This window comes from Lithobates pipiens, unplaced genomic scaffold, assembly GCF_037356315.1.
Source record: "Lithobates pipiens isolate NorthernLeopardFrog02 unplaced genomic scaffold, aLitPip1_a1.2 Scaffold_67, whole genome shotgun sequence".
Lineage (NCBI taxonomy): Eukaryota > Metazoa > Chordata > Amphibia > Anura > Ranidae > Lithobates > Lithobates pipiens.
The window spans coordinates 1,549,545-1,573,666 of record NW_027507889.1 but is presented as its reverse complement, the minus strand read 5'-3'; the positions used below and the strand labels follow the sequence as shown (position 1 = coordinate 1,573,666).

At 47.1% G+C, this 24,122-nt stretch overlaps 19 pseudogenes; 11 read left to right on the top strand and 8 right to left on the bottom strand.

The window, feature by feature from the left end:
• Positions 1 to 1,532: 1,532 nt before the first annotated feature.
• Positions 1,533 to 1,651, bottom strand: LOC143959239 (5S ribosomal RNA; annotated as a pseudogene).
• Positions 1,652 to 1,760: 109 nt separating this feature from the next.
• Positions 1,761 to 1,879, bottom strand: LOC143959162 (5S ribosomal RNA; annotated as a pseudogene).
• Positions 1,880 to 6,076: 4,197 nt separating this feature from the next.
• On the bottom strand, positions 6,077 to 6,194 carry LOC143959213 (5S ribosomal RNA; annotated as a pseudogene).
• A 336-nt stretch (positions 6,195 to 6,530) lies between these two features.
• On the bottom strand, positions 6,531 to 6,649 carry LOC143959249 (5S ribosomal RNA; annotated as a pseudogene).
• Positions 6,650 to 6,757: 108 nt separating this feature from the next.
• On the bottom strand, positions 6,758 to 6,876 carry LOC143959164 (5S ribosomal RNA; annotated as a pseudogene).
• A 108-nt stretch (positions 6,877 to 6,984) lies between these two features.
• On the bottom strand, positions 6,985 to 7,103 carry LOC143959210 (5S ribosomal RNA; annotated as a pseudogene).
• Positions 7,104 to 7,209: 106 nt separating this feature from the next.
• LOC143959229 (5S ribosomal RNA) lies at positions 7,210 to 7,328 on the bottom strand (annotated as a pseudogene).
• Positions 7,329 to 8,087: 759 nt separating this feature from the next.
• Positions 8,088 to 8,206, bottom strand: LOC143959196 (5S ribosomal RNA; annotated as a pseudogene).
• A 734-nt stretch (positions 8,207 to 8,940) lies between these two features.
• On the top strand, positions 8,941 to 9,059 carry LOC143959182 (5S ribosomal RNA; annotated as a pseudogene).
• A 317-nt stretch (positions 9,060 to 9,376) lies between these two features.
• LOC143959233 (5S ribosomal RNA) lies at positions 9,377 to 9,495 on the top strand (annotated as a pseudogene).
• A 758-nt stretch (positions 9,496 to 10,253) lies between these two features.
• On the top strand, positions 10,254 to 10,372 carry LOC143959235 (5S ribosomal RNA; annotated as a pseudogene).
• A 550-nt stretch (positions 10,373 to 10,922) lies between these two features.
• Positions 10,923 to 11,041, top strand: LOC143959238 (5S ribosomal RNA; annotated as a pseudogene).
• Positions 11,042 to 11,148: 107 nt separating this feature from the next.
• Positions 11,149 to 11,267, top strand: LOC143959228 (5S ribosomal RNA; annotated as a pseudogene).
• Positions 11,268 to 11,373: 106 nt separating this feature from the next.
• LOC143959260 (5S ribosomal RNA) lies at positions 11,374 to 11,492 on the top strand (annotated as a pseudogene).
• Positions 11,493 to 11,598: 106 nt separating this feature from the next.
• Positions 11,599 to 11,717, top strand: LOC143959136 (5S ribosomal RNA; annotated as a pseudogene).
• A 108-nt stretch (positions 11,718 to 11,825) lies between these two features.
• On the top strand, positions 11,826 to 11,943 carry LOC143959172 (5S ribosomal RNA; annotated as a pseudogene).
• A 330-nt stretch (positions 11,944 to 12,273) lies between these two features.
• Positions 12,274 to 12,392, top strand: LOC143959171 (5S ribosomal RNA; annotated as a pseudogene).
• Positions 12,393 to 12,636: 244 nt separating this feature from the next.
• LOC143959201 (5S ribosomal RNA) lies at positions 12,637 to 12,755 on the top strand (annotated as a pseudogene).
• An 11,232-nt stretch (positions 12,756 to 23,987) lies between these two features.
• LOC143959173 (5S ribosomal RNA) lies at positions 23,988 to 24,106 on the top strand (annotated as a pseudogene).
• Positions 24,107 to 24,122: the final 16 nt, after the last annotated feature.

Here is a 24,122-nt window from a genome sequence, read left to right as displayed (position 1 = left end):
CTGTGCTAAAATTTGTTACCCATGGATCCCCGCAGGAGTGAAAGGATGGTGTTATTTAGCACAGTTGGTACCAGTCATGTCAGCCCTAGGCCAGAATCAGGAACATCACATACAAGTGACTTCAAGTCCAGTACATAGGTTAACTTATAAATACAAGAGAGAAACCCCACCTATGTTTTCTACTTCAGATAAGTCATGGACATGGTTTCCATCCTGGACAGGATGGGGCATAACCATGATGGACAAATTAAATAACTACACTAGTTTAATAAATGATGTTATGGAAAAAAACTCCCAAGATATAGGACTACTCAATGTCGAGCTCAAAGCAATTAGAAGACAACTAGAGTTACACGAATTGGCTATTGAAAGCATGAGTGCAGCTCTGACAGGTTTATGCGAAATGACCCAAGATTATGAATGTTGTACATGGTTTCACAATACCAGCCTGGAAATCCCAGACTACTATGATGTTATTAGTCAACACCGAACACAGGTAAATGAATTAATGAAACAAGCAAGGGACATAGGTAATTATGGATGGAACCCCTTTTCTAGTTTGGGTTTAGGTGGAATGTTTTCATGGTTAAAGGACATAGTGATTATAATTATCATAGTACTATTGTTAGGATTGATAGGCTACCTGATTTTCAAGCTTATTCTACTTTATTTACCCCCCCCCCGCTAAACAAGATTTTAAAAATAAGGGTTATTATCGGTGGTTGGCAGCATAACCCCCCCCCCCCCCCCCAGACAAGATTTTTTTTTTAAAGGGTTATTATTAATAACCCTTTTTTTAAAGCTTTTTGGGGGGGGGTTTTTGCTGCCGGCCACCGATAACACTTTTTCTTTAAATCTTTTTTAGCAGGGGGGGGTGAAGGGGGTTGGGGTATGCTGCCGAGTGCGACCACCATAGTAACCCTGTGGATGTGGAGGGGATACCGGCGGCGGCTCTGAATAAATAATAACGAATTTGTAAGCTGCCATGCGGCAGCCCCTTACCTGATCCTCTCAGGCGGGCAGAACAGAAAAGTGCTGTGCCAAAGTCACTTCCTTGAGTGACGTCGGAAGCACCGCCCACCCAAAGTGCAAGTCTTTTTTTTTTTTGGGTGACTTGTTATTTTCCCTTGTTTACCAAGGTTAACATCTTGGCGTTTTTCAAGAGGATTGCGAGTGCCCAATGCGATTGAATACGGCCACATCTCCCTGAAAGCAACCAATCTCATCTGATCTCGGAGGCTTAGCAGGGTCAGGCCTGGTAAGAGCCTGGATGGGAGACCCCCTGGGAATACCAGGTGCCGTAGGCTTTTTTTAATATGTTGTTGGCGTTGACGACCTGTTTTATTTTTCTGCTTGTTTGCCGAGGTGACCATCTTGGCATTTGTCAAGAGGGTTGAGAGTGACCAGTGATGTGGTGATGTGGCAATCTTGCTGACCCCTCTCAACCCTTTTGACAAACGCTAAGATGGTCCCCTCGGCAAACAAGCAGAAAAATAAAACAGGTCGTCGACGCCAACAACATATTAAAAAAAAGCTTACAGCACATGGTATTCCCAGGCGGTCTCCCATCCAGGTACTAAGCAGGCCCAACGATGCTTAGCATCCGAGATCAGACGAGATCAGGTGCATTCAGGGTGATGTGGCCGTAGGCAAACTTTCCGTCCACTCTAAATCCTCTTCACAAACGCCAAGATGGTCACCTCGGTAAACAAGCAAAAAAATAAAACAGGTCGTTGACGCCAACAACATATTAAATAAAAAGCCTACGGCACCTGGTGTTCACGAGCGGTCTCCCATCAAGGTACTAACCAGGCCCGACCCTGCTTAGCATCTGAGATCAGACGAGATCAGGCATATTTCGGGTGTTGGGGCTGTAGGCAATATTGCTGGCCACTCTCAACCCTCTTGACAAACGCCAAGATGGTCACCTGGATTATGGATTATGCTTTGTACACTGGTGCACAGTCATGTTGGAACAGAAAGGGGCCTTCCTCAAACTTCCCACAAAGTTGAGAGCATGAAATTGTCCAACATTTCTTGGTATGCTGACACCTTAAGTGTTGCCTTCACTGGAATTTAGGGGCCAAGCCCAACCCCTGAAAAACAACACCACACCATAATCCCCCTCCACCAAGTGATTTGGACCAGTGCACAAAGCAAGATCCATAAAGACATGGATGAGCGTGTTTGGGGTGGAGGAACGTGACTGGAATGCAGAGTCCTGACCTCAACCCAATAGAACACCTTTGGGGTGAAATAGAGTGAAGGCTGCGAGATGGGCCTTTCTCGTCCAACATCAGTGCCTGACCTCACAAATGTACTATTGGAAGAATGGTCAAATATTCCCCTAAACAAACTCCTAAACCTTGTAGACGGCCTTCCCAGAATAGTTGAAGCTGTTACAACTGCAAAGAGTGTGGCAACTAAATATTGAACTCTATGGACAAAGACTGATATTCCATTAAAGTTTGTGTGTGTTCGTGTATAAAGGCAAGTGTCCCAATACTTTTGACAATATAGTGTATGTGGAAGGGGGCACTCTGCCACACTCTGATGCAAGGGGGCGATACTCTGCTATAAAGTGGGACACTGATGTAAGGTGTTGTGGGTGATGCAATGGGCTTTGGGGCGATTCGATGTTCTGGGGAGATGTGATTGGGCGATAGGATTCGATGTGTTGGGGTGAAGCGTTTCGATGTGCTGATGCGATTCGATGTGATGCGATGTGCTGCGATGTGCTGGGGCGATGCGATGTGATGTGCTGGGGGCGATTCGATGTTCTGGGGATATGTGATGCGATTGGGCGATGGGATTCTAGGTGTTGGGGTGAAGCGGTTCGATGTGCTGATGCAATTCGATGTGTTGGGGGTGATGCAATGTGCTTTGGGCGTTGCGATGTGCTGGGGGTGATTCGATGTGCTGGGAGATGTGATTCGATGTGCTGGGGGAGATGCAATTCGTGTGCTGGGGGTGATGCGATTCGATGTGCTGGGGGAGATGCGATTCTATGTGCTGGGAGCAATGTGATGTGCTGGGGCGATGCGATTCGATTTGATGTGCTGAGGGCGATGCGATTCGATGTGTTGCGGGTGATGCAATGTACTTTGGGAGATGCGATGCGCTGGGGGTGATTCGATGTCATGGGGAGATGTGATTCGATGTGCTGGGGAGATGCGATTCGATGTGCTGGGGGAGATGCAATTCGATGTGATGCCATGTGCTGGGGGGCGATGCGATGTGCTGGGGTGATGCGATTCGATGTGATGTGCTGGGGGCGATTCGATGTTCTGCGTTTGGGCGATGGGATTCAAAGGTGTTGGGGTGAAGCGATTCGATGTGCTGATGCGATTCGATGTGTTGGGGGTCATGCAATGTGCTTTGGGCGATGCAATGTGCTTTGGGCGATGCGTTGTGCTGGGGGAGATGCGATTCTATGTGCTGGGGGCAATGTGATGTGATATGCTGGGGGCGATGCGATGTGCTGGGGCGATGTGATTCGATGTGATGTGCTGTGGGCGATGCGATTTGATGTGTTGCGGGTGATGCAATGTGTTTTGGGGAGAGTCGATGTTCTGGGGAGATGCAATGCGATTGGGCGATGGGATTCGATGTGTTGGGGCGAAGCGATTCGATGTGCTGATGCGATTCGATGTTTTGGGGGTGATGCAATGTGCTTTGGGCGATGCGATGTGCTGGAGAGATGCGATTCGTTGTGCTGGGGCCAATGTGATGTTCTGGGGGCGATTCGATGTGCTGGGGTGATGCAATGTGCTGGGGGTTATGCGATTCGATGTTCTGGGCAGATGCGATTCGATGTGCTGGGGCGATGCAATGTGCTTGGGTGATGCGTTTCGATGCGATGTGGTGGGGCAAAGCGATTCGATGTGCTGATGTGATTCGATGTGTTGGGGGTGATGCAATGTGCTTTGGGCGAATTGATGCGCTGGGGTGATTCGATGTGCTGGGGGAGATGCAATGTGCTGGGGGAGATGCGATTCGATTTGCTGGGGAGATGTGATGTGCTGGGGGCGATGAGATGTGCTGGGGCTATGCGATTCGATGTGCTGATGCAATTCGAAGTGTTGGGGGTGATGCAATGTGCTGGGGTGATGCGATTCGATGTTCTGGGGGAGATGCCATTCGATGTGCTGGGGCGATTCAATGCGATGTGCTTGGGTGATGCGATTCGAAGCGATGGGTGATGCGATTTGATGTGCTGGGGCGATGCGATGTGCTTGGGCAATGCGTTTTGATGCTATGTGGTGGGGCAAACCGATTTGATGTGCTGATGTGATTCGATGTTTTGGGGGTGATGCAATGTGCTTTGGGCGATTCAATGTGCTGAGGCGATTCGATGTGCTGGGAGATGCAATGTGCTGGGGGAGATGCGTTTCGATTTGCTGGGGCGATGCGATTCGATGTGATGATGCAATTCGAAGTGTTGGGGGTGATACAATGTGCTGGGGTGATGTGATTCGATGTTCTGGGGAGATGCAATTTGATGTGCTGGGGCGATTCAATGCGATGTGCTTGGGTGATGTGATTCGATGCGATGTGTTGGGGCGGCGCGATTCTATCTTCTGATGCGATTTGATGTGTTAGGGTAATGCAATGTGCTTTGGGCGATGCGATGTGCTGGGGGCGATTCGATGTGCTGGGGGAGATGCGATTCGATGTTCTGGGGAGATGCGGTTTGATGTGCTGAGGCGATGCGATGTGCTTGGGCAATGCGTTTTGATGCTATGTGGTGGGGCAAACCGATTTGATGTGCGATGTGATTCGATGTTTTGGGGGTGATGCAATGTGCTTTGGGCGATTCGATGTGCTGGGGCGATTCGATGTGCTGGGAGATGCAATGTGCTGGGGGAGATGCGTTTCGATTTGCTGGGGCGATGCGATTCGATGTGTTGGGGGTGATACAATGTGCTGGGGTGATGTGATTCGATGTTCTGGGGAGATGAAATTTGATGTGCTGGGGCGATTCAATGCGATGTGCTTGGGTTATGTGATTCGATGAGATGTGTTGGGGGCGGCGCGATTCGATGTTCTAATGCGATTTGATGTGTTGGGGTGATGCAATGTGCTTTGGGCGATGCGATGTGCTGGGGGCGATTCGATGTGCTGGGGGAGATGCGATTCGATGTTCTGGGGAGATGCGGTTCGATGTGCTGAGGCGATGCGATGTGCTTGAGCGATGCATTTCGATGCGATATGGTGGGGCAAAGCGATTCGATGTGCTGATGCGATTCGATGTGTTGTAGGTGATGCAATGTGCTTTGGGCATTTCGATGCGCTGGGGGTTATGCAATGTGCTGGGGGAGATGCAATGTGATGGGGGAGATGCGATTCGATTTGCTGGGGAGATGAGATGTGCTGGGGCGATGCGATTCGATGTGCTGATGCAATTCGAAGTGTTGGGGGGTGATGCAATGTGCTGGGGGTGATGCGATTCGATGTTCTGGGGGAGATGTGATGCGCTTGGGTGTTTTGCGATTTGATGTTCTGGGAGAGATGCGATTCAATGTGCTGGGGCGATTCAATGCGATGTGCTTGGGTGATGCGATTTGATGCGATCTGTTGGGGGCGACGCGATTCGATGTTCTGATGCGATTTGATGTGTCGGGGGTGATGCAATGTGCTTTGGGCGATGCGATGAGAAGTGTTGGGGGAGATGCGATTCGATGTGCTGGGGCGTTGTGATGCAATGTGCTGGGGCGATGCGATTTTACGGGGAGGGGGATCGATGTGCTGGGGGAATATTTTCTTATTTTTAACCCGATTATCTATGTAACATAGAGAAAGTTGTTTGTGCAAATAGTTGTAAATAAGCAGTTTTTTTTTAATACTCCCACCATCCCATCTAAGGCCCCATTCACACATGCGGACATTATGTGCGTATTTCATCCACCCTGCTTAGCATCCGAGATCAAACGAGCTTGAGTGCATTCAGGGTGATGTGGCCATAGGCTATCTTGCTCGCCAATCTCAACCCTCTTGACAAATGCCAAGATGGTCACCTCGGCAAACAAGCAATAAGATAAAACAGGTCGTCGACGCCATCAACATATTAAAAAAAAGCCTAAGGCACCTGGTATTTCCAAAGGTCTCCCATCCAGGGACTAACCAGGCCCGACCCTGCTTAGCATCTGAGATCAAACGATATCTGGCGCATTCAGGGTGATGTGGCATTAGGCGATCTTGTTTGCCACTCTCAACCCTCTTGATAAACTCCAAGATGGTCACCTTGGCAAACAAGCAGTAAAATAAAACAGGTCGTCGATGCCAACAACATATTAAAAAAAAAGCCTACGGCACCTGATATTCCCAGGCGGTCTCCTATTCAGTTACTGACCAGGCCTGACCCTGCTTAGCATCCGAGTTCAGATGATAGCTGGCGCATTCAGGGTGATATGACTATAGGCAATTTTGCTCGCCACTCTCAACCCTCTTGACAAACGCCAAGATGGTCACCTCGGCAAACAAGCAGAAAAATAAAACATGTCCTCGACGCCAGCAACATATTAGAAAGACGCCTACGGCAACTGGTATTCCCAGGCGGTCTCACATCCAGCTACTAACCAGGCCCGACCCTGCTTAGCATCTGAGATCAGATGAGATCGGGCGCATTCAGGGTGATGAAGCCGTAGGCAATCTTGCTGGCCACTCTCAACCCTCTTGACAAATGCCAAGATGGTCACCTCGGCAAACAAGCAGAAAAAAAAAACAGGTCGTCGACGCCAACAACATATTAAAAAAAAGCCTACGGCACCTGGTATTCCCAGGCGGTCTCCCATCCAGGTATTAACCAGGCCCGACCCTGCTTAGCATCCGAAATCAGACAAGAACGGACGCATTCAGGGTGATGAGGCCATAAGTGACCTTCCTTACTACTCTCAATCCTCTTGACAAAGGCCAAGATGGTCACCTCGGCAAACAAGCAGAAAAAAAAACAAGTCGTCGATGTCAACAACATATTTAAAAAAAAGCCTACAGCACCTGTTATTGCCTGACGGTGTCCCATCTGGGTACTAACCAGGCCCGTCCCCGCTTAGCATCCAAGATCAGACAAGATCGGGCTCATTCAGGGTGATGTGGCCATAGGCTATCTTGCTGGCCAATCTCAACCCTCTTAACAAATGCCAAGATGGTCACCATGGCAAACAAGCAGAAAAATAAAACAGGTCGTCGACGCCAACAACATGTTAAAAAAGCCGACGGCACCTGGTATTCCCAGGAGGTCTCCCATCCAGGTACTAACCAGGCCCGACCCTGCTTAGCATCTGAGATCAGACGAGATCGGACGCATTCAGGGTGATGAGGCCATAAGCGATCTTCCTTACTACTCTCAATCCTCTTGACAAAGACCAAGATGGTCACCTCGGCAAACAAGCAGAAAAATAAAACAGTTCGTTGTTGCCAACAACATATTAAAAAAAGCCTACAGCACCTGGTACTCCCGAGCGGTCTCCCATCCAGTTACTAACCAGGCCTGACGCTGCCTAACATCTGAAATCAGGCGCATTGAGGGTGATGTTGCCGTATGCGATCTTGGTGGCCACTCTCAACCCTCTTGACAAACGCCAAGATGGGCACCTCGGCAAACAAGCAGAAAAATTAAACAGGACGTCGACGCCAACAACATATTAAAAAAAGCCTATGGCACCTGGTATTCCCAGCTGGTCTCCCATCCAGGTGTTAACCAGGCCTGACGCTGCTTAGCATCCGAGATCAGATGAGATCGAGCACTTTCAGGGTGACGTGGTTGTAGGCGATCTTGCTGGCCACTCTCAACTCTCTTGACAAATGCCAATATGGTCCCCTCGGCAAACAAGCAGAAAAATAAAACAGGTCGTCGACGCCAACAACATATTAAAAAAAAGCCTATGGCACCTGGTGTTCCCAGGCGGTCTCTCATTCAGGTACTAAGCAGGCCCGACGCTGCTTAGCATCCGAGATCAAACGAGCTTGAGTGCATTCAGGGTGATGCGATCTTGGAGGCCACTCTCAACCCTCTTGACAAGATGGGCACCTCGGCAAACAAGCAGAAAAATTAAACAGGACATCGATGACAACAACATATTTAAAAAAGCCCACGGCATCTGGTACTCCCAAGCGTTCTCCCATCCAGGTACTAACCAGGACCGACCCTGCTTATCATCTGAAATCAGATGAGATGGGGCGCATTCAGGGTGATATGGCCGTAGGCCATCTTGCTGGCCACTCTCAACCCTCTTGACAAACGCCAAGGTGGTCACCTCGGAAAACAAGCAGAAAAATAAAACAGGACGCCAACAACATATTAAAAAAAAATTTGGGTGTGGAGGAGGTCACTTCTGGTTTCAGGAAATGGCAGTTAGCTATGCAGTTTCTTGGCTTTTTAAACATGAAATCCAGTCACTTTTCACCCCTCTGGTCCATTCTTGTAAGACCGCCTTGGAATACCAGGTGCCGTAGGCTTTTTTCTTAATATGTTGTTGGCGTCGACGATTTGTTTTATTTTTCTGCTTGTTTGCCGAGGTGACCATCTTGGCGTTTGTCAAGAGGCTTGAGGGTGGCCAGCAAGAATGCCTACTGCTGCATCACCCTGAATGCACCCGATCTCATCTGATCTCGGATGCTAAGCAGGGTCCGGCCTGGTTATTATCTGGAAGGTGGACCGCCTGGGTAGACCATCTTGGCATTTGTCAAGAGGGTTGAGAGAGGTAATGAAGAACCCTTAAGGCCTCATCACCCTGAATGCGCCCAATCTCGTCTGATTTCGGATGATAAGCAGGGTCGGGCCTGGTTAGTACCTGGGTTGGAGACTGCTTGGGAGTACCAGGTGCCGTCGGCTTTTTTTTATATGTTGTTGGCGTCGATGACCTGTTTCATTTTTCTGCTTGTTTGTCGAGGTGACCATCTTGGCGTTTGTCAAGAGGGTTGAGAGTAGCCAGAAAGATACCCTACGGCCATATCACCCTGAATGCGCCCAATCACATCTGATTTCAGATGATAAGCAGGGACGGTCCTGGTTAGTACCTGGATGGGAGACCGCTTGGGAGTACCAGGTGTAGTAGGCTTTTTTAAATATGTTGCTGTCGTCGACGTCCTGTTTAATTTTTCTGCTTGTTTGCAGAGGTGCCCATCTTGGCGTCTGTCAAGAGGGTTGAGAGTGGCCACCAAGATCGCATATGGCCACATCACCCTGAATGCACTATAGCTTGTTTAATCTCGGATGCTAAGCAGGGTCGTACCTGGATGGGAGACCGCCTGGGAACACCAGGTGCCATAGGCTTTTTTTTTATATGTTGTTGGCGTCCTGTTTTATTTTTCTGCTTGTTTGCCAAGGTGACCATCTTGGCGTTTGTCAGGAGGGTTGAGAGTGGCCTGCAAGATCGCCTACGGCCACATCTCCCTGAATGCGCTCGATCTTGTTTGATCTCGGATGCTAAGCAGGGTCGGACCTGGTTAGTACCTGGATGGGAGACCACATGGGAATACCAAGTGCCATAGGCTTTTTTTTAATATGTTGTTGGCATTGACGACCTGTTTTAATTTATTGCTTGTTTGCCAAGATAACCATCTTGGCGTTTGTCAAGAGAGTTGAGAGCGGCCAGCAAGATCGCCTACGGCCACATCACCCTGAATGCGCCTGATTTCAGATGTTAGGCAGGGTCGGGCCTTGTTAGTAACTGGATGGGAGACTGCTCGGGAGTAACAGGTGCTGTAGGTTTTTTTAATATGTTGTTGGCATCGACAACCTGTTTTATTTTTCTGCTTCTTTGTCGAGGTGACCTTCTTGGCATTTGTCAAGAGGGTTGAGAGTGGCCAGCAAGATGCCCTACAGCCATATCACCCTGAATGTGCCCAATCACATCTGATTTCAGATGATAAGCAGGGACAGTCCTGTTTAGTACCTAGATGGGAGATCGCTTGGGAGTACCAGGTGTAGTAGGCTTTTTTAAATATGTTGCTGTCGTCGACGTCCTGTTTAATTTTTCTGCTTGTTTGCCGAGGTGCCCATCTTGGCGTTTGTCAAGAGGGTTGAGAGTGGCCACCAAGATCGCATATGGCCACATCACCCTGAATGCACTCAAGCTTGTTTGAGCTCGGATGCTAAGCAGGGTCGGACCTGGATGATAGACCGCCTGGGAACACCAGGTGCCATAGGCTTTTTTTAATATGTTGTTGGCGTCCTGTTTTATTTTTCTGCTTGTTTGCCAAGGTGACCATCTTGGCGTTTGTCAGGAGGGTTGAGATTGGCCTGCAAGGTCGCCTACGGCCACATCTCCCTGAATGCGCTCGATCTTGTTTGATCTCGGATGCTAAGCAGGGTCGGACCTGGTTAGTACCTGGATGGGAGACCGCATGGGAATACCAAGTGCCATAGGCTTTTTTTTAATATGTTCTTGGCACTGACGACCTGTTTTAATTTATTGCTTGTTTGCCAAGATAACCATCTTGGCATTTGTCAAGAGGGTTGAGAGCAGCCAGCAAGATCACCTACGGCCACATCACCCTGAATGCGCCTGATTTCAGATGTTAGGCAGGGTCGGGCCTTGTTAGTAACTGGATGGGAGACTGCTCGGGACTACCAGGTGCTGTAGGCTTTTTTTAATATGTTGTTGGCATCGACGATCTGTTTTATTTTTCTGCTTGTTTGCCGAGGTGACCATCTTGGCTTTTGTCTAGAGGGTTGAGAGTGGCAAGCAAAATTGGCTATGGTCATATCACCCTGAATGCGCCAGCTATCATCTGATTTCGGATGCTAATCAGGGTCGGGCCTGGTTAGTAACTGAATGGTAGACCGCCTGGGAATATCAGGTACCGTAGGCTTTTTTTAATATGTTGTTGGCATCGACGACCTGTTTTATTTTACTGCTTGTTTGCCGAGGTGACCATCTTGGCATTTGTCAAGAGTGTTAAGAGTGGACAGCAACACCTCTTACGGCCACATTACCCTGAATGTTCCCGATCTCGTCTGATCTCGGATGCTAAGCAGGTTTGGGCCTGGTTAGTACCTGGATGGGAGACCTCCTGGGAATACCAGGTGCCGTAGGCTTTTTTTAATATGTTGTTGGCGTAGACGACCTGTTTTATTTTTCTGCTTGTTTGCCGAGGTGACCATCTTGGCATTTGTCAAGAGGGTTGAGATTGGCCAGCAAGATTGCCTATGGCCACATCACCCTGAATGCGCCCGATCTTGTCTGATCTCGGATGCCAAGTAGGGTTGGGTCTGGTTAGTACCTGGGTGGGAGACCGCTTGGGAGTACCAGGTGCCGTAGGCTTTTTATAATATGTTGTTGGCGTCGACGACCTGTTTTATTTTTTACTTGTTTGCCGAGGTGACCATCTTAGGGTTTGTCAAGAGGGGTGAGAGTGGCCAGCAAAAACACTTACAGCCACATCACCCTGAATGCGCTCGATCTCCTCTGATCTCAGATGCTAAGCAGGTTTGGGCCTGGTTAGTATCTGGATGGGAGACCTTCTGGGAATACCAGGTGCCGTAGGCTTTATTTCAATATGTTGTTGGCGTCGACGACCTGTTTTTTTTCTGCTTGTTTGCCGAGGTGACCATCTTGGCGTTTGTCAAGAGGGTTGAGAGTGGCCAGCTAGATCGCCTACAGCCACTTCACCCTGAACGTGCTTGATCTCCTCTGATTTCGGATGTTAAGCAGGGTTGGGCCTGTTTAGTACCTGGATGGGAGACTGCTTGGGAGTACCTGGTGCCGTAGGCTTTTTAAAAATATGTTGTTGGCGTCGACGACCTGTTTTATTTTTCTGCTTGTTTGCCGAGGTGACCATCTTGGCCTTTGTCAAGAGGGTTGAGAGTGGTAAGGAAGATCGCCTACTGCCACATCACCCTGAATGCGTCCGATCTCGTCTGATCTTGGATAATAAGCAGGGTCGGCCTGGATAGTACCTGGATGGGACACCGCCTGGGAATACCAGGTGCTGTAGGCGTTTTTTAATATGTTGTTGTCGAAGACCTGTTTTATTTTTCTGCTTGTTTGCCGAGCTGACCATCTTGGCGTTTGTCAAGAGGGTTGAGAGTGGCCGGCAAGAACACCTACAGCCACATCACACTCAATGCGCCTGATCTCGTCTGATCTCGGATGCTAAGCAGGGATGGGCCTGGTTATACCTGGATGGGAGGCCGCCTGGGAATAACAGGTGCCACAGGCATTTTTTTAATATGTTGTTGGCGTCGACGACCTGTTTTATTTTTCTGCTTGTTTGCCAAGGTGACTATCTTGGCATTTGTCAAGAGGATTGAGAGTGGCCAACAAGTTCACCTACAGCCACATCACCCTGAATGCGTCCGTTCTTGTCTGATCTCAGAAGCTAAGCAGGATTGGATCTGGTTAGTACCTGGATGGGAGACCGCCTGGGAATTCCAGGTGCCGTAGGCTTTTTTTTAATATGTTGTTGGCGTCGATTAGCTGTTTTATTTTTCTGCTTGTTTGCCGAGGTGACCATCTTGGTGTTTGTCAAGAGGGTTGAGAGAGGCCAGCAAGATCGACTTTGGCCACATCACCCTGAATGTTCCTGATCTCGGATGCTAAGCAGGGTCGGGCCTGGATCGGAGACCACCTGGGAATACCGAGGTGACCATCTTAGCGTTTGTCAAGAGGGTTGAGAGTGGCAAGCAAGATCGCCTAAGGCCACATCACCCTGAATGCGCTAGATATCATCTGATCTCGGATTCTAAGCAGGGTCAGGCCTGGTTAGTACCTGGATGGGAGACAGCCTGGGAATACCAGGTGCCGTAGGCTTTTTTTAATATGTTGTTGGTGTCGACGACCTGTTTTATTTTCTGCTTGTTTGTCGAGGTGACCATCTTGGCATTTGTCAAGAGGGTTGAGAGTGGCCAGCAAGATTACCTATGGCCATATCACCCTGAATGTGTAATACGGATATATATATTTGGTTATAATGTTTGTTGTAAAATGTATTTATATGCATTAAGTTATGTTGTATCTAAGAATTTTGTATTTTCATATGCTGATAAGAAAAAGGCTGCTATGGCCATTCGACTCCAAAGAGAATGTGTCGTCTGGTCAATCATAAGTTATTTAAGACAAAGGTATAGGTTGTTTTTTTTGGGGAGCCTCACAAAATAGGCACATCCCTTAGTCATGAAACTTTTCTCTAATCGACTTCTCTCAAACCGGCTTGTTGGAAGGTTTTACTTTCAATAAGTGCTGATTAGTTTATTTTGACAGTGGGGTCATCTCCCCTTTTGTCAGAATACAATAACCCAGAAAGAAGGATTTCTCTATCGACCCCACTTGTGTCAATGTGATAATCGGTTCAGTTGTTTTTTTTTTTTTTTTTTGATCAGCCAACTTTAAAAAAAACTTCCATGTATGGCAAGCCTTAGAGTAACTAAAGATGAATTTGGATCCATGTGTGGCCACTGTGGTTGAACAGAAGTCAGGATATTCCCAATCAATCAGGGCTGTAGGCTGGAGAGATGATCTGTATATTTTGACAGAAAGGTAGCCTTCCTGCTGTCAGAATTCAATAATACAGTGGAGAGGATTCCAGCACCCACATTGAGTGTGTGGATGGAGGAATCCAGTCAGGTGTTGTTTTTTAAATTTAACCCACTAGCTGAATGAAAAAAACTGACATGTGCATGGCCAGCTTTAGAGATTCAGGGGTTAAGTGACCTGGAGATATTGAAGCACAGTGGTTTGGGCAGCACAGTGGTGTAGTGGTTAGCACTCTCATCTAGCAGTAAGAAGGGTTGCTGGTTCAAATCCCAACCATAATCCTACCTGTCTGCAGTTTGCATGTTCTCCCTGTGCCTGTCTATATTCAACCTCATTATTAAGCCAGGTTTAACCATGAAGTAAGCATTTTAGGTTAACAGTAAAAACAAAATTATATCGTGCCATGGATTCGATTGTGTATTTTTAACCCAAACCTCAGATTTCATTATCTCTGGATAAGAAAGCATAATGCCATTGTAAATTTTCTCTTTTTCATGAAGGTTTGATAAGCCATGAAATCTTCAAGCAAGATGGGAAGCTATGATCTCTCAAAGCAAGATGGGAAGCCAGGCACACTCCAAGCAAGACGGAATCCCTTTTCTGCTTCTGCAGCATTAGCAGATGGTGGGTACCTACATAAAAATCATGGATAATGATAAAATAAATTTTCTAACATGCTATAGAAGCAGTGTCAGAGTTATGAGCTTTAATCATAACTCATTGCTTGGGTTAACCACTCAATTTTGTGGACTCAAAAATATTGCTAGACTGAGTTAGGAATGAAAAAGTATGTAGCTCAATCAACAGCAGTGTTCAGGCGCAATGCACATAGATTTTTTGCTGCCCATTTCTTGCAGCTAGGCTTTAGACAGGACCCCCCTCCCAAGCCCACTGTAGCCATGAAATCTTCAAGCAAGATGGGAAGCCATGATATCTTCACGCAAGATGGGAAACCATGAAAACTTCAAGCAAGATGGGAAGCCATTAAATCTTCAAGCAAGATAGGAAGCCATTAAATCTTCAAGCAAGATGGCAAGCCATGATCTCTTCAAGCAAGATGGCAAGCCATGATCTCTTCAAGCAAGATGGAATCCCTTTTCTGCTCCTGCAGCATTAGCAGATGGTGGGTACCTACATAAAACTCATTAACCACATCAGCCCCGGACCAATTGTCAGCCTAAGGACCAGAGGTCTTTTTACAATTTCGCACTGCACTGCTTTAACTGGTAATTACGCGGTCATGCAATGTTGTACCCAAACAAAATTTGCGTCCTTTTCTTCACACAAATAGAGCTTTCTTTTGATGGTATTTGATTGCCTCTGCGATTTTTATTTTTTGCGATATAAATGGAAAAAGACCGAAAATTTTCGAGAAAAAATTGAAAATTTATATCAAATACTTACCGTAATTTTCCTTTCCTGATAGGCTCCATGGCAGCATACGCGTGGGTATCCCTGCCTCCACGATTACCCAATAGGACCCAACTCTCATAAATCTTTGCTCCCGGCTACAATCAGTGTTCCGTAACTAGCCTACTTCAGACATTTGGGAGGGAACTCCTGCTGCCATGGAGCCTATCAGGAAAGGAAAATTACGGTAAGTATTTGATATACATTTTTCATTTTCCTGAAAGGCTCCATGGCAGCATACGTGTGGGAAATAACTCGCCAAACACACCCGGGTGGGCAAAATGTCGAGCAAAGAACAAAAGTTTATTTAGCATTGTCAACCGACAAAACTTAAAAACCAAAATTAACAGAAGACAGAGCCGCTGGCTCTACACAATAATGAGAAACAAAGGTATTAATGGAGGACCAAGAGGCCGCTCTGCAAATAACTTCAGGCGCAACATGACGAGAAGCTGCCCACGACGTTAAAATACTTGGCGTTGAATGAGCCGTTAATGCCTCAGGAGGAGCCAAGCCCTTTGCTCTGTATGCCCTCTGAATGATCTGAACGATCCAGGTAGAGATAGATCTAGCCGAAGCTCGCAATCCTTTATTCTTGCCATGAGGGAGAACAAAAAGAAATTTTGTTTGCCTAAAAGGAGCTGTGACTTCCAAATATTGCTTTAGCGCGTGTCCTACGTCCAGAGGATGAACATCCTGACTCTCTGAGTTTTTGAAAGTGGGAAGCACAATTTCCTGATTCTCATGGAAGACCGAGGTTACTTTGGGATTCGATCCCAACATGGGAATCAATACTGCCCTGTCTGGAAAGAAAGTCAGAAAAGGTTCCTCCGAACCTAGATTCCTAATCTCAGAAACTCTCTTGGCTGAGGTTATAGCTACCAAGAAGATGGTCTTGAGAGTGAGATCCCTTATGGACAGAGGCTCTGTAGGATCCTTTCCAAGGTTCGAAAGAAAATCCAGCACTAAAGGGAGGTCCCATTTAGGAAACCTTGGTTTTCTTTGGGGTCTGAGCCTGATAGCTCCCTTGAAGAATTGTCGTACCAGTGCATGGTTTGCCCAGGAAATACCCGTAAAGGCTGAAATAGCCGACACTTGGACTCTCAATGAACTGATAGCTAAAGGTAAATCAAGGCCTGTTTGGAGAAAGCTTAGTATGTCTTGTACTGTTGGAGAACTGCAAGAATTTTCTCTGGAGGACATATGGACTGAAAACTTGGACCATATGCGCTCATATACCCTGTTAGTACTCCCTCGTCTGGAATTGAGAAGTGTTGGAATAGCTTCTTCCGGACAACCAAGAGCTTCTAGCCTTTCCCTCTCAAAAACCATACCCTGAGGTGCAGACATGATGGGCATGGATGTAACCTTGTGCCTTGAGATAGCAAATCTGGCCTGAGATGCAGGGGAACTGGCTCTTGATAACTGAGGAGCAGCGGTAGAGGGAACCAAGGCCTGTTGGGCCAGAATGGAATCACTGCAAGAATCTCCACCTTCTCTATCCTGAGCCTCCGAAGGAACTGTAGGATCACCGGAACTGGGGGGAAGGCATAAGCTGTCTGAAACTTCCAATGTTCTGTGAGGGCATCTATCCCATATGCCTGAGGATCCCTGAACCTTGAGTAATATTTTGGAAGCTTCCGATTGCACGGGGAAGCGAACAAGTCGACCTCCAGGGACAATCCTAAGGTCAGGAGCCAATCGAATACTTCCCTGTGTAGGGACCATTTGTTGTTGTCCAACTCGACACGCGATAGGAAGTCCGCCTGAACATTCTGCACACCTGGGATGTAGACCGCAGAAAGGTTGGACAAATTCTTCTGAGCCCAATTCATTATTGGCTCCACCTCCTGTAACAGAGACCAGCTGCGAGTTCCCCCTTGCTTCTTTACGTAAGCCACTGCGGTTGTGTTGTCCAACCTTAACATGACCGAGGCATTCGCTATCAGATGGTGGAATGACCGAAGCGCCTGGAAGGCCGCCCTCAAATCCAGAACATTGGAGACGACTCTTTGTGATGGAAATGTCCACCTGCCCTGAGCGACATCCGAAAGGCAGTGAGCACCCCATCCTCTGTTGCTGGCATTGAATGGTGGTTGCGCAGGTTCTTCCCCTGCAGCCACCAAAGAAGAGACGTCCTCATCGCTGGAGTGAGGAATATGCGCTGTGTCTGGCTGGATAAGTCCCACTGTTGTAGAAACCCCTTCTGAAAGGGACGAATGTGCCACTGGGCCCACTTTACCATGGGAATGGTGGCTGACATTGTGCCAATCTCCTTCAGACACTGGAGAGCCGAGAGATGGGATGACGCAAGGGCTGCATGAATCCTGTCTCGTATGACTCCCACCTTCTCTTCTGGAAGGGCGATAGTACCTTCCACCGTGTTGAACTGTGCTCCTAGAAAAACGAGAGACTGAGTTGGATCTAGGTGATTCTTTTCTAGGTTCAGAAGCCACCCAAACTCTTGCAGAGTGGAGATGACTAGATCTTTGTGCTTCAAGAGCTGCTCTCTGTTCTGAGATAGCAGAAGTAGGTCGTCGAGATAGTGGTGGAGACGAACACATTTGACTCTGAGAAAGGCCACAACTGCCAAAAGAACTTTGGAGAAGACCCGTGGGGACGTTGTTAACCCAAAGGGAAGACATGTAAATTGAAGATGTTGATTGCCTACCGCAAAGCGGAGGTACTGTTGAAACTCCTTTGCTACGGGTACATGGAAGTAAGCATCCTTCAAGTCGACTGATATCATCCAGTCCCCCAGATGCACTGACTGCTGGATGGTAATCAGAGATTCCATCTTGAACTTCTCTTTGTAAATGAAGGAATTGAGATGGGTCAAATCTATTACCGGCCTCCATGTGCCATTTTTCTTTTGAACCAAAAACAGAGGGGAATACATGCCCTCTCCACGTTCTTCTTCTGGAACAGGAACGGCTGCGCCTTGATCCAGTAAAGAGTTCACGTAGGTCAATAGGACTTGTTTCTTCTCTTCTGATTCTGGAAGATTTGTGGGAATAAATCTTAGCCTTGGGGTGCTGATAAAACACCACTTGTTACCTGAGGAAACTGTTTTTACTGTCCAAAAATCTCGAATTGAGGCCGCCCAAACATGCCTGAAGTGGAGAAGATGAGCCCCCACCTGACAAGTTTGAGCGGGCCCAATTTCTAAAGGATTTCGCTGAATCCTGCTTGCCGGACGAACCACCTTTTGAGGTATTTTTGAAAGAAGACTGCCTGGATCTCCATGACCTTGAGAATTCTCGACCAGGTCTATAGCTCCGCGCCTCCCTAGCACGATCAGGGCCTTGTCTTCTAGGAAATGGACGCTTTTGATTTTGAAGACGTCTGTCCTGGGGAAGAAACCCAGATTTCTCACCTGTAGCCCGGGATATGGCAGTATCCAGCTTGTTACCAAACAAAGATGTCCCCTCAAAAGGAATACGGCACCAGGCCTGTTTGGATGCTGGATCCGCCAGCCATGGACGGAGCCATAACGCACGGCGTGCTGAGACCACTGCTAACATATCCCGAGATATCAGGCGAATAACATCAATAGATGCCTCCCCCAAAAAGGCAGATGCCATCCTGATTTCTTGAATAGGGGAGTCTTTGGCTGTTTCAATAGAAATACCCCTCAGGAATTCTTCTACGGAATCAGCCCCGGATTCTATGGCCTTAGATACCGCTGCCATTGCAAGCACTGGTTTGCAAGCCATTCCAGAAGTCAGGTATATCCTTTTTAGGTCTGAGTCGATCCGCCTCTCCAAAGGATCTTTAAAAGATACCGTATCCTCTAAAGGTAGAGGATTTATGGCGGTGTGATCTTGATGATCCACTGCGTCTAGAGGTATTAAGCTGTGGATCAGACCCAGAAGGGCTGTAAAGACAAAACAGACAGAGAGAGAAAAAGAAACAGTCAATCCTACCTATGCAAAACTCTCTCCATTAAAATACCATAAATGCTAGCAACCTACCTAACATGAGCGGGCTGGCCACTAGGAGGCAGTAAGGCGTCCATATCCAAACAAACCAACAGATCAAAGAAGTACTGCAAACCAAAGAAAAAGAAAAATGCATTTTTTTTATTATTTTTTTTAAGAGTAAGCATTTCCCTAGCCTAAGGGGCATGCTCTTACCTTAAACAGCCAAACTGTCAGCCCCGGGAAGTCGCTGCGACCACTGCAAACATTCCCAGGGTTCTGACAGCTTTAAAAGCCTTTTAAAAGTGGCGCCCGTGACGTCATTACCGACGTCAGATGCGAGGCGCTCGCGCGCATGCGCGGGAACCAAGCCTCGGTTTCACACCGGGTTCGCACATGCGCAGAAAGCCTGCATAACATGGAACTAGGAGAGAGAGGTTTGCTGGAAAGCGGAAGCGACCGCAAACAGCATAGAGAAGACCGCTAGACAAAACAGAAAAGGAGAAAATACACACAAATACATTGCTGCCATGGATAGACAAAAGGCTCACCACTCCACTAACGATCACCTGGCCGAACGGACTGGGACACACACACTGCACCTCCAAGCAGATAATGGTCACCCATAGCAACGGGACACAGACCGGTAGGGAATCCTCTCTTCAGCGCTACTCTGCAAATACACTCCATACCCTGCTTAACAGTCAGGGCCTATCGGAGGAAAAATTCTCAGTCAATCAGCCAATCGATCGTCGTGAAGTTTTGTTTCCAGGAAAGAAACCATCTGGTCCTACTGGGGAAGACAAAAAAGGAACACTGATAGTAGATGGGAGCAAAGATTTATGGGAGTTGGGTCCTATTGGGTAATCGTGGAGGCGGGGCTACCCACACGTATGCTGCCATGGAGTCTTTCAGGAAAAATATATTTTCGACTTTTTGTTACAAGTAAAATCGAATAAACTCAATTTTAGTCATACATTTAGAGCAAAATTTATTCAGCCACATGTCTTTAGTAAAAAAAAATGTCAATAAGCGTATATTTATTGGTTTGCGCAAAAGTTATAGTGTCTACAAACTAGAGTAAATTTTCTGGAATTTACACAGCTTTTAATTTATGACTGCCTATCTCATTTCTTGAGGTGCTAAAATGGCAGGGCAGTACAACCCCCCCCCCCCAAATGACCCCATTTTGGAAAGTAGACACCCCAAGGAAATTGCTGAGGGGCATGTTGAGCACATTGAATATTTTTTTTTCTCCCAAGTGATTGAATATTGACACAAAAAAAAAGTTTACAAAAAGTTGTCACTAAAAGATATATTGCTTACACATGCCATAGTTATATGTGGAATTGCACCCCAAAATATATTCTGCTGCTTCTCCTGAGTATGGGGATACCACATATGTGGGACTTTTTGGGAGTCTAGCCACGTACGGCACCCCGAAATCCAATCACTGCCTTCAGGATTTCTAAGGGTGCAAATTTTTGATTTCACTCCTCACTACCTATCACAGTTTCGAAGGTCATAAAATGCCAAAATAGCACAAAAAAACAAAAAAAAGGCATGTTGAGTCCATGAAATATTTTATATTTTGCCACAAGTTGCAGGAATATTACAATTGTTTTTTTTTGCACAAAGTTGTCACTAAATGATATATTGCTCACACATGCTATGGGCATAAGTGAAATTACACCCCAAAATAAATTCTGCTGCTTCTCCCGAGTACGGGGATACCGCATTTGGGGGAATTTTTGGGAGCCTAGCCACGTACGGGACCCTGAAAACCAAGCACTGCCTTCCGGATTTAAATGTAAAACGCTACCAAAAAAAACTGTTAGCAATCGCAGGGATCAGGCCTGACTCTGCGAACGTTGCAGTTATGTGTTTAGTGTTTTGTAAGTGACAGTGATCGATCGATACTGCACTTGGGTAGGCTGGGCGGAGGGGCAAAACGCAGGTCCTAGCAGGTATCTGGGCTGATCCCGCTAACAATGCGTTTTTTTGGAACCCTAAACTGCTGGGGACGCTAGTATAGATCTGAACAGTCAGATATTGATCTGTTCAGATTCTATACCACTACGGGAGGTTTATGCTTTGCGCGTAGGTGTTAGCGGTACTGGCACTAACCTAGCGCTGCCTGGAGCGATGCAGACCCTGACCCTAAAACCTAATTGATATCACCCGCCGGGTGATCAGGGGGTTAAACCTTTATTGGGTAATAAATGGTGGGTGCCCTGATGCTAGAAAAAGCAAACTAACTAACCAGAGTCACCCATAACACTTATACGGTGATCACTGGTTAAAGGGTTAACTAGGGGCAATCAGGGGGTTAAAATCTTTATTAGGTAGTATATGGGGGTCCCTGGCGCTATATAAAAACCTGACGGGGAACCTAAATAACTAACTGGCTAACCAGCGCCACCAGTGACACTTATATGATGATCGCTAGTGAAAGGGTTAACTAGGGGCAATCAGGGGGTTAAAACCATTATTGGGTAGTATATCGGGGTACCTAGCGCTATAAAAACCTGGTGGTGAACCTAAAAAAATAACTAGCTACCTAGCGACACTAGTGACACTAATGCAGCGATCAGAAAAATGATCGCTTAGTGACACTGGCAAAAGGGGGTGAAAGGGTTAACTAGGGGCAATCAGGGGGTTAAAACCATTATTGGGTAGTATATCGGGGTACCTAGCGCTATAAAAACCCGGCGGTGAACCTAAAAAAATAACTAGCTACCTGACGGCACCAGTGACACTACTGCAACGATCAGAAAAACTATTGCTTAGTGATACTGGTAAAAGGGGGTGAAAGGGTTAACTAGGGGCAATCAGGGGGTTAAAACCGTTATTGGATAGTATATCGGGGTACCTAGCGCTATAAAAACCTGGCGGTGAACCTAAAAAAAACTAGCTACTTAGCGGCACCAGTGACACTAATGCAGCGATCAGAAAAACGATCGCTTAGTGACACTGGCAAAAGGGGGTGAAAGGGTTAACTCTAGGGGCAATCAGGGGGTTAAACCTTTATTGGGGCCTAACACTAACTGCCCTGACAGTTTTTACTGTCACAGCTGACACTAAATGCAGTGATCAATAAATAAATGATCACTGCAATCAGTGACACTGTGACTGGGAGGGGGAGGGGGGGTTTGTGTGCCTATGTGTGCCTACATGTCAGTGTAGTGTTGGTGCACACTTACTTTCACTGTTCTCCTCGTAGTCTGGTCAATAAGACCGCCCCGAGGAGAATGACATCACTTCCACCCTGCCTGTGTTTACTATACACAGCGGGAGAAGCTTCTCATTCGCCAGGAGCGATTGAGAGGGGATGGCCAGAAACCAACGGCCATCCCCTCATCCTGGATCGCTCCTGAAGCGAAACGGACCGCCGCATCCAGCGGGAGGGGGGTCCGATTGGACCCCCCACCCGCTGGAAGGCGAGCACGTACATGTACATGCTTTCATAGTTTCATAGTTAGTTAGGTTGAAAAATGACACCAGTCCATCCAGTGTGAGTGTCTACAATTGTCCCTATTCCTGTACATTGCACACTCACATTGGTCCCTACCCTCAAGGAGCCCACAATCCAAGGTCCCCATGCATATACTAGGGCCAATTTTGGACAGAGGCCAATTAACCTACCTGCATGTCTTTGGATTGTGGGAGGAAACCAGATTACCTGGAGGAAACCCACGCAGGCACTGGGAGAACATGCAAACTCCAGGCTGGTAGTGTTGGGGTTGGGATTAGGGATTTGAACCAGTGACCCTTCTTACTGCTAGGTGAGAGTGCTAACCACTACACCACTGTGCTGCCCTTGTGCCTGTCGGTGCCATTGCACCGACGTACATTGCCATGCGGCGGTCCTTAGGTGGTTAAGGATGATAAAATAAATTGTCTAACATGCTATAAAAGCTGTGTCAGAGTTATGAGCTTTAATCATAACTCATTGCTTGGGTTCATCACTGAATTTTCTGGACCCAAAAATATTGCTTGACTGCGTTAGGAATGAAAAAGTATATAGCTCAATCAACTGCCTGAGTTATGAGCTTTAATCAGAACTCATTGCTTGGGTTTACCCACTGAATTTTGTGGACCCAAAAATATTGCTGGATGGAGTTAGGAATAAGAAAGAGCAGGGATTTCAGTCTGATCCCTCTTGGGAAAGTCTACAGAGAGCCCCCGCTCTCTGGAAGTAAAGGGCAGCTGTTGGAAGACCATCTTACATTTCAATTGTAAGCTATAATTAAGCCTCTAGTCTGGTTGCTAGGTTGTTCTGAAGTAGAAGGCTGAGGGACTGGGTCAATCTCAGTTCGTGCTGGACTGGCGGAAGAGTGCTCATTCCTCTGAGAAGGCCGGGCTAGATCTGATTCAGTCTCTCTTCCAACTGCTTCCAGGGCAACATGGCAGGCAGTCCAAATGTTTGGTTATGGCTTATGAAGCGAATGGCAGATCCTATTCTAACTGTTCATCCTTTCTTCCTGGGAATTCTGTGTTTTGATCTTGGAATGGTTCTTAGCTTTTCTTGGTTAGAGTATGAGGGCACCATACTACAGCCAACAAACTTTGGCCAGGCCAAAATCAACGTGCCCTATTCTTGGTTCAGACTTTAGGGACTGGGTCAAGATGTCTTCTCTCCATAGGGGAAAAGGTATGACACATGCCATTCCCACACAAATAGGTTTAAACGTCCATAATTTAAACCATATGAAAGTTTTCAATGAAAACTATTCATTAATGTCCATGTATAGTGTAGCCAGTAGCAAGCAAAAACAGAGTAGGGTTCAGGCACAATGCACGTAGATATCACTTGCTGCCCATTTGCTAGAGCAGGATTTAGACAGGACCCCCTCCCAAGCCCACTGTAGCATTGTTTGTATATAATGCTGTTAACTACCCGTTTGCTGCTCATTAGTATGCCCACCTTGGAGCAGTGTAGAATGCATTGCCAGTGATTTCCCCTTGCGCATATGCTCTATGGTCCCAACAGAGCAGATTTCATAGGCAATGTAAATAGTAAATGGCTGCTCTACTAGAGCCGGTGCCACATCACCAGGTGGCACCAGGAATACCAGGTGCCGCAGGCTTTTTTTAATTTGTGTTTTATTTTTCTGCTTGTTTGCCGAGGTGACCATCTTGCCGTTTGTCAAGAGGGTTGAGAGTGGCAAGCAAGGTCGCCTAAGGCCACATCACCCTGAATGCGCTAGATATCATCTGATCTCGGATCCTAAGCAGGGTCAGGCCTGGTTAGTACCTGGATGGGAGACCTCCTGGGAATACCAGGTGCCGTTGGCTTTTTTAAATATGTTGT